Genomic DNA, 9822 nt, shown 5'->3' on the forward strand with positions numbered 1-9822 from the left:
TTTTTCCTGACCCACTAAGAGTATTGCCCAAATTATGTAATCTTCACTTTGAACTGTATTTAAACTTAGACTGGCCTTATTTAATAGTTTATCCTGTTGTCGTACTTTTCTATTTCTGCTGCTGCTTGATCACCATTTGTTACCACAATCAGACCATAAACATTTTTGTAATGAGAGACATTTCATAATAAAACAAAGAGGTATTTGTAAAAGTTTATTAAAGAAAGCATCGAATCACTTGTTTCCCAGTGCTTTAACAAGAAAAATATAACATATCAAGACAGCTATCTTGCCTTTAAGATTTGATGCATATCAAAGAAATTCTTATCCTGACATTTAAACACAAGAAACAGTTTGCATTTGTTTGGGAAAAAAAAAAAAAAAAAAAAAACGCTTCGCCATCAGCCAGCGTAAGGAGTAAAATATGAAATTACTACTGCACTTCTTCATAAGAATGAATAGTGTCATGCTTGCCCCTTTGAAAATGAACCAGTCATGTTTTCCCCTTCTTCCGAGTGTCACAATTTGGCTCCTTTATTTATTGGGGCTCCCAAGTACATACATAGAAAAATTCGTTTTTTTTTAAACCATCAGTATTTTACAAGTAGGTTCGAGTGGATAACCAACATTTTATAGTGACTAAAATTTTAGTCTGAGAATGAGAGGATTGGTAACACTAAACAAAGCAGTGCATGTGTTTAAGACAAGCATTCTAACACTTCCCCCCCCAATGCCTGATTTACAGTTTAAAACTACTTTGTACAGAAGTTACTGGAGTTGCAAGATTTAGGAGAGTTTACTTAAACTCTACAATTATGTCACAAGAGATTTTAAAATGTGGCTAGCTTCTTGACAAAAGCCAATTGCTACAACAGTTATTACAATTTGTCTTCCACATGACTATCTTGCATATACCATGCTTTTCAGATATGGCAAGAGCATACTTTTGCCAACTAAAGTAAACATGAATGCTTCAGCTCTTACCTTGTTATTCACCACATGACAATTATGCTACATTACAGCTCCTTTAAGTGGAGCTTCGTACCTCATGCAGCAATATACATTTTTACCCGTCAACGATTTATACTACATACATATATATATATATATATATATATATATATAATATATATAATATATACATACATACACACACAAAATTATATAACAAATATATATACAGTTTAGCAGTGTGAAGCAGTAGTCTGTCTGTACAGGGTCAAAAACTCGACAATTAGTCCATAACTGTTGTACTTTCATGAACAGAGAAAACTTCATTTGCCAAACTTCATGCTATACACTTATCCAATACATCAATTCCATCTTTCTGGGTTAGATTATTGTTTTAGAAACTTCTGGTTACTGATCTTGACCAAAGCCCATTATAGACAAGAGGCATTAGCATTACTTTCTTTTGCCATCAGGTTATTTGACCACCTTTGCTATGAAATAGTCCAGCTCAAAGGAGAAGGAAGAGATTGGAGTGCTACTTACAAAAATGTCAGTCTAGACAACTGGTTCCTTTTAATATTTAACTCACACTTCATCCTGTATTTTGGTTCCCTCCATGTAAAAAGGAACAGTGTCCCATCTGTATTTCTTTTCTTATTTATTTGAAATTTGGTCCTCTGCACATTTTTACCAATTCTTCCCATTAAGGTTGTCTGTGTACAACATCTGGCAGCTTGTTGAAGAGTTTCATAAACAGTGATTTTGCTTCTTTGGCCGATTTGATCGCATAGTTAACATCTCTATGCTGGAAGATTAGTGTAGTCTGACACCTCATCTGGAACTTTTTTTTTGTAAGTAAAAAAAAAAAAAAAAACAACACACATAATGGAGATAATTGTTGTCATTGCTGTTTTGTAAGACCTGCACAAACTACATACTGCTTCAATTCCATGAACTAGATTATAAAATTCTAATGGCAGCATAGAATAGACATCTTGATGGTTAAGAAATTTGGTACAACTGTCTTGGTTTGTTTTACCGTTTCTATTAGTTCGCATTTTTCTGGGATACCTCAAGTTAATATATTGCTCCTCCTACTTCTTGTCTCCAAATCAATGACTTTCTGTTGTAACTCCCAAAATCTTCTTGGTATTCGTTTCACTTTCTTTTTGAATTTTGTCTGTTTTTAAGTTTTGGGATACTAAAGCTTCCATTTTTTTTATAGTCGGGAAGCTTTTCCGTTCTTCGCCTTTAAAAGTAGGATTTTTTTTTGTCAGACATAGCCACTTGTATTTAGTTCATTTCTGCTTCAATTTCAGTTTTGATCATTTTGGTCAGCTGGTCTCCATTCGATTAGACTGTATTTGGCCATTTTCACATTCTTACTGGTGCGGTTTGCTTAGAAGAAAGTTTAATAAACCAGGACATACGATTTCTCTTCACTGGAGGCATTATTTTGGTCACAGATGTTATTTACCAAGGAGAATTTTTTTGAACCTCATTTTTCACGACTTTTGGCATTTTTGTTTTTACAGAGCTGCATTGTTAAGGTGCTCACCAGAACACCGCCATCTTGGAACCTCTAGTTGCAGAGGAATTTGGCTACACCTGTCCTGACATACCACAGACACTGAGAAATTTGTAGTCAGGAGCTCAGCCTGCTGTAAACAAGACAGAGAGGTGTGAAACTATTTCCACTGTCTTTACTGCAGAGAGGAAGGTAACTTGTACAGTAGAAAGTTGATTATCCAAACGATCAAAAAATTACAATTATCCAAACACAGCCTTCCAAAGTTTTTGGATAGGAAAAAAAGTATGAATATTAAAAAAAGTTATACTTATTCGTGTGAAAAATATTCTTTATTGTCCACTGGAATCACTGAATGGTTGAAAAGCATGCAGAAAAAAAGATTTTTGCTGTTTATCTAGTTAAATGTATGTTTGATTATCCGAACTACCCTAGGTTCTAATGAGTTTGGATAATCAACCCTCCACTGTACCGATTCACAGCTGCTTCCAATGTATTCATGCATTTCATAGCAAAACAAAGCAAATGGTTCAAAAGCAATCGTCGCCTCTTTTGGCAAGTTTAATTAAGCCGCATCACAATACTGAAATGCCACGCTTTAAATTTTAAATGTTTGCCGTTTATACTAGTTTACATTTTAAGAAGACTTGAATATATGGTAAACTCAGTTAACTGGCACCCAGGGGGATTGGTAGATGCTGAATAAATGTAGTTTCTGGTTGAGAGTTATTAAAAATAGACCTGACAAATACTGTACCCTATATTACACCATAAACACTGTACGGATTTGATTTTAATATTGAAATACAGTAATTAAAAGCTTGGCTGGAATAATATTTTAAACTTAAACATTTCCACTAGAAAGCATGGCAGTCAGAACGATTTCAGTGGCATGCTGAGTGGACTGAAATTGAATGAATTAGAGAGAGAATGCATGTATGAAAGCAGAAGTGACTGCGTGCTAGAGATGTATGAAAGCTGAAGAGTGTGTGAGAAAGTGAGTGAATGCATGTATGAAAGCTGAAGAGTGTGCATGTAAGAGAGAATGTGCAACATAATACAAATTGAGTACGGAGTAAGTGTTGACATTTTAGCGATTTTACTTGTTCTCAGGTTGGGGAGACAGAGTTTATTTGAATCTTCCTTTTTACAACTCTAAAAATGTAAGGTGCGTTTCTGTGGGGGGAAAAGTGCAACATATGAAAACCTGTTCATACTGTACTTCAATTTGTTTCTTGTTGCTTGAGTTCCGGTTAAGAGTTTACTGTAGGATCAAAGATGTCAAACATTTAAAGAAAAGCCACAAAATATTTTTTTCATGTATTTCTTGTAAAGTATCAGCACATTTACTAAAGGTTTTAGGAAGGGGATGTCAATTCATCTTGGACTACAAAAAGATACTTTGAACAAAGGCCTGCAATTTAGCAACTGTCTTGGTTGTAGCTGTATAATTTTAGTATAGTATAAAAAAAAAAGTCCTGATACACACACACACAAATGAGGGCTATTAAAGAAATAAAAGAAGCAGCCCTGTTACAGACAGTACACAAAATGACAGTGACCAGTGCTAATCCATTATGTACGTTTTACTTTTTCAGTCACACACTGAAAGATTGCATGTGCAACACAGCCAATGTCTTGAGAACAGATTTTTTTTCCTTTGTATTGCTAAGCGCATTTATTATTTATCTTCGCCAATTTAGCCAAAGTCATGGCTGAATAGGCTCGTGGGACCATTTCACTTTCCTGGTTACCAAAGTATAAATAACTATGAAATAGAAATAAAAGGGGACAAACCAAGACACAAATCGAGGAACTAGTAAAGCACATTTTAATTCTGCATCATTCGTGACAGAAAAAAAACAAACAAAAAAAAAAAAAAACAAACACACACACTTCCCATTGAAGGCATTGGGAAGTAGCAGACAGGCCTAGTTTGGAGTCCTACTTCTTGTCACATGTAAATATACAGCAGTGAGTTTCACACCTCAGCAGCATGTGAGGGAAGGTCTGTCAATTTTAGAACTACAAAAAGCATCCCTTTACAAAAGCCTGCTATTAACCTACTTTCTTTTGCTGAAGTAACATTTATAGCACAGAACCAAGCTCTGACAAGACACAAATGAGGCTTAGGGAAATAGAAGTATCTCTACTATAAAAAGGTCTGTTATATGTCAATGCTTCACAGTCCTGCCATTCTATCTTAATGGCATGACAAAACACCACTTCCTTAGGTCTATGGCGACTCAGAGGATTTTAAATGTATTCTGGGAAGAAGGAATGAAAGCAAGAAAACAAGATCACATTACCAAGCCAGGCCCCATCATCCACCATTTTGATGGAAACGCATTAAAATTGTAAAAGAAGCACTTGGAATGATTTTGCAGCATTAAAATAGATCAGAAAACAAAGATACAATAAGAAACAAAACATGTTTTTGCAGTTTTCCTTTAATATCCAAATCAAGAACTGTAGTCTTGTCTGTCTTTATTAAATCGAACAGGGAAATTAGTTAGATGAGCAAGTTATACAGATTGGACTACAGAAAAATGAAGGCTCCAACACCATCAATTATTGTTAAAACTCAGAGTGCAAGAGTTTATTGGGCAAAATTATTTATGGTCCATAATGGTAGGTCTTCAGTTATAACTGGTATGTGGGTGGATGTCAACTGCAAATATAGCAACTTCTTTGCTTTAAGCTTTAGTAAGGTAAAAAAAAAAAAATAGCTTTGTCAAATACGGGCACTGTACAAGAGTAGATAGAGTTCTAAGGTGTTAGCATAGTTACTCCCACCACTTTTCTTTAATCCATCAGACCTGATAATATTGTAACTTTGTGGAGAAATTCATCTTTAATGAAAAGTTTTAACAAGGTTTTGGCAAGGAATACCAGTTTAAGTGAGAAGACCCAGGCTTGTAGTTCTGGTACTTTTAACCCAAGTATTCGCAGAGTCTCTGATAATTACTATGCCGTAATTAAGACGACTGGTGTTGAATTACTTAGGGATACAATGACAGAGTGCCCTGGGATTAGAGTGTTTATCTTCACAGAGATATAGGAGTAAGGTAGTGATAAGGGTCTTAGGGTACACGTATATTTCACTGCATGTGCAATTACGTATATTCTTTCATGATGCAATTCTTGAGCAGGGAAAAAAAGTTTGATATTTGTTATATAATTTTTGGTGATGTACTCTTTAAGACAGTTATTTTGCAGTTATCTAATCAGGATTCAAATTACAGCAAGGAGCATGTTTCAAGGTTGGTAGGCATGACAGTTTATAATATTTCCGGAGAAAAGTATTAAGATTTAACAGTAAAATTAAGATAAGATGAAGAGCATGCTGTTTGAGTGAGTGATACAGCCAAGTGGTGGGGGATATTGGAAGTGCTAGTCAAGTGTGATAAATTTTAGTGGGTGCTGACAGTGGTTTTATTGCTGATTGGATAACAGATAGTGATGGCTGTTAGAGGGACTAGGAGGATATAAATAATGATATGGGGGTCAAGTGGGAATGGAGGCAGGGGTGACAGTAAAGCAAAGCCTTGCACAGCATGTCTGAGCTCAGCAGGGCTAGCCACAGAAAGGAAGGAGAAACACAAACAACATACAGCCTTTTTGTTTAGTTATCCAACCTCAAGACAGTGTTCAAATGGGAATTAGAGAAACTCCCAAACAGTAAACACCTGATTTACAACAGGGCCAAAGCCACAACTGCAGGATAAATTATCTAGGTCGGCAGCTTGGGTTGTCAGTATGGTTCAGTCTTCACTCAAAGGAGGGCAAACTGCTCATTGGTAAGAAAAATATCAAGACAATGGCTTAAACAAACCTGAACGAAATTAAACGCATGAAGTGTATTTTTCCTTTTAAGAGCAACTAGAGCTGTAACAATTCAGTAGTGCAATTATCAGCTTACTTAGTGGGACCCAAAAGGGGTCTACTGTTTACAGAACAAAAAAAAAAAAAAAAAAAAAAAAAAAATTTTTTGCAGGCTGCAAACCTTCCAGGCGAAGAATTTCATACAAAATGAGATGGAAACAGATGACTTTCATAGTCACAATGGATACACAAACTTCACAAGAATATCCCTGTATGACAGCTTACCATGCCGTACTATTACAACTAGCAATTTTTTTTTGCTATTGTAAATATTTTAATATAGATATTACATTTTCTTATACTGATTTTACCCTTGTGACCACCTCACTACATTGAGAATTTAGACAGTTGGATAAAAACTACTTTGTCTGCACTGTGGACTTTCTATGAAAAACAGACCACAACCTGGTAAACAAATTAAATCTGATACAATCTTTAAATAAATTGGATTTGTATAGTCCAAGTTTACAAAACCAATCAAGCTACAGACTTGCTTAAATATCCTACCCAAACTGTACCTCCAGGACACACTAAATCTTCATAAGTTGTCAATAAACACCTGCTACCCCTTAAGTAGCAAGGCTCGCGGGTCAGGGACTGTAACATAACCCTGAATATCTACCCAGTGACAAATCAGTGTGTGAAATGCCCTAGTTAACTGTCCACAGAACAAAATTCCTGAGTTTGAAGTTTTATTTTTAATCTGCAATTACATAAATCACAAAACAAAAACATTAAAACAAAAAGCTCTCCAAGAAAGAGAAAGCAAGCCTTGCTAAATTACTATTTCTTTACATATATTAGAAATAAAAACTAAAAATACTCTGAAAAAAGGTGTACAAGTTGCTCTTATTTTAAAATTAAAGGTCAAAATGAGATTAACATTACATACATGCTTGCGTCATTAACAATTCATACACAATCACGGACCAATGTGCAAAAATAAGTACAGTATGGACACCACATACTGCAAAGTTTCAAGCAGCCATTTCTTTAAACAGAAAAAAAATGCATATATGTTCATTAAATATAAAAAGAGACATCATAAAAAAGGGGATTATACATGTTGTCTACAACACAACTAAATTAAGACAGACAAGCTGTTAGCAGAAGGTGAAATTACGGATAGAGCATGCAAAATCGCGTGTAAAGTTATTCGGTAAATGGCCTGTTTAAATATTATTTAAATGCATCTCATTTGTGTTAGCTTTCAGGGATCATAAAAATCATCCACAACCAAATTAAAGAATTTCCCCCAACATGCTCTCCAATTATATGCACAGAAATATCTTATAGCAACAGTTCTCAAATTAAACCTCTACGTAAGAGGGGTGGCAAATCACGAGGTGTAGACCACAGTACCATGCAAAACTCCCAATACCAGCTTAACTGTACATAAGCAAAGCAATTATTCTAAAGTACTGTAAGAAATCATTTCTAGCCTCATTGTCATTTGCCACCATGTTAGCAAACATTTTATATACCTCTCAATAGTCCAAATGTTTGCCTCATATTCTTGGTCTGCTCCATATACAATTTATAGTTTTCTGACAAATATCCGAGATGATCAGGAGTACTGAAGTCATTAAATGTCACACATTACAGTTGGACTTCATATCCTCCAGAAAACCCGTGATAGCACACTAACAACTTCTTAATTTTAAATATAAACGTTTTTTTTTTTTTTACCGGGGATAAGTGTTTAACTACTATCTTATAAAACCATGGTGGATTGTGTGTGCATGGTAAATATGATGAAGCAACATTGTTGCGAAGCGCTCATCTCATTTGTTTCCTTTGGATTTATTGTGGCTTTACTGTAGATTTTATCGTGTTTTATTACTTTTCATTAAAGGGTCTTTCTGCTACACACTGGACTTTGTCATTTTCCAGTACCAACTTTTTAAGTTGGTAAGAACAACATTTATAACGTGTCCCTGTTTTTGAGTCTTCGTTCTCCTATAATTTCAGGCTGTCTCCAGATTTTTTGCACCAAGAGGTTGTTAAACACGAACATCTGCTTATTTTTGTTTGCCGACCGGGATATCAAATTCGTTAACAATGAAGTTCATGCTCAAGAGAAAAGTCCAGACATACATGGCTAATAATAATAGTAGTACAAGCAAACACAACAAAAGCATCATATAATATTTTTAATTAAGCAAGTGCTCAAAACATCGTGTATGCATGCAGCAGTTACATACTAACAAGTGAAGGGCTATCTTCAGCACCCCATTTATAAAAACACCAGCAATGTGATATGCATTATTGTTCAATGCACAATAAAACACATTATACACACAATGAATCCACATATGAACGCTTGATATTGGGAACACATTGAACAGCTAGCGTATAAACAGTAAACTGTTTTTTTCCCCCCAGATGGCAAATTAGATCAAACACAAACACAAAGAATATCAAAAGCGACTTGACAGTTCACACTTCAACATTTCATCTGACATACCCAACACCCTCCCCCCACCGGACACAAACTGTCGCCACCGGTATATGTGAAGCACCAAGCACAGCATTCAACTTTCTTGCCTACCCCCAGTAGCAGAATTAAATTTCACCGGAAAAACAAACCCAATCAATTATATTCGTGCTCACAGAGCTGTTTATCTTTATCAGAACGAGGGCCCTTAGTGGCTATTGATATATTATATGCCCTTACCACCTCTGGGATCACTCTTCCCGTACCGCTTCCCGTTCTAGCTCCGCTTACAACTCTTCAACTTGGCCACTACCAACCAAAGCGCCAAACTACCCGCCCAATGATGCTTGATATTGCTGCTCTTGAATATTACATTATATCGTCATTGGCTGGAGGCGAACCATGAGTTACCCAATTGGCGTAGACTTTTTTGCAGGGTTGCCGGAAATTTTCTGAACTGTCTAGGTTCTTTGTTCTGCTTACTTAGTTTTAGTTAAAGAAGGGTCTAAGGGTGTTAATCTTATGTATTGCTGGTATAGTTTTGTTTCTTAATGTAGGTTGTAGAACTTAATGTATTGTGTTACATGGATTGTGAGTGAAAAAAGATTTCTAAGTTTTGTGAAGGAGTCTTCTTATATTTTTTTTGTGCCTGAGTTCTCATGTAGATTTTATTGTATGTCTATTTTGGAACCATTTTGTTCCTGTTATTTAATAAAACGAAGTTTACTGAATGGTGACAGAAAAGCAGCACCTGTGGGAGCGGATATGTCCTCTGTGTATCAACTCGGAATGTAATAATGGTAAAAAAGGATTGAGGATAGTTACCCTATTCCTCTGTAATAAAAAGGGTATTATCTTGGGGGAATTTACAGTTATGCAGAATTGACAGACTGTTTCTGAGAAATGAGTAAGATTTACGGTTTACTTGTTTCTATGTGATAATACTATTAATGTACATTTTTTCTGTGTCATATTTTATTGTATGCTACAAATCTGGAATCACGGGCGGCGATGCAAAAAA

At 35.5% G+C, this 9822-nt stretch overlaps 1 protein-coding gene across 1 annotated transcript in view; it reads right to left on the reverse strand.

Moving 5' to 3' along the window:
* Positions 1-9133, reverse strand: part of EZH2 (enhancer of zeste 2 polycomb repressive complex 2 subunit) — a gene marked incomplete in the record, with an annotated part of 2261448 nt that extends 2252315 nt beyond the window's left edge. Inside the window, 1 exon segment of the mRNA XM_044064800.1 lies at positions 9042-9133.
* Between the last annotated feature and the right edge of the window lie 689 nt (positions 9134-9822).

This window comes from Protopterus annectens, chromosome 3.part0 (genome assembly GCF_019279795.1).
Source record: "Protopterus annectens isolate FY-2018-M chromosome 3.part0, PAN1.0, whole genome shotgun sequence".
Taxonomy (NCBI): Eukaryota; Metazoa; Chordata; order Ceratodontiformes; family Protopteridae; genus Protopterus; species Protopterus annectens.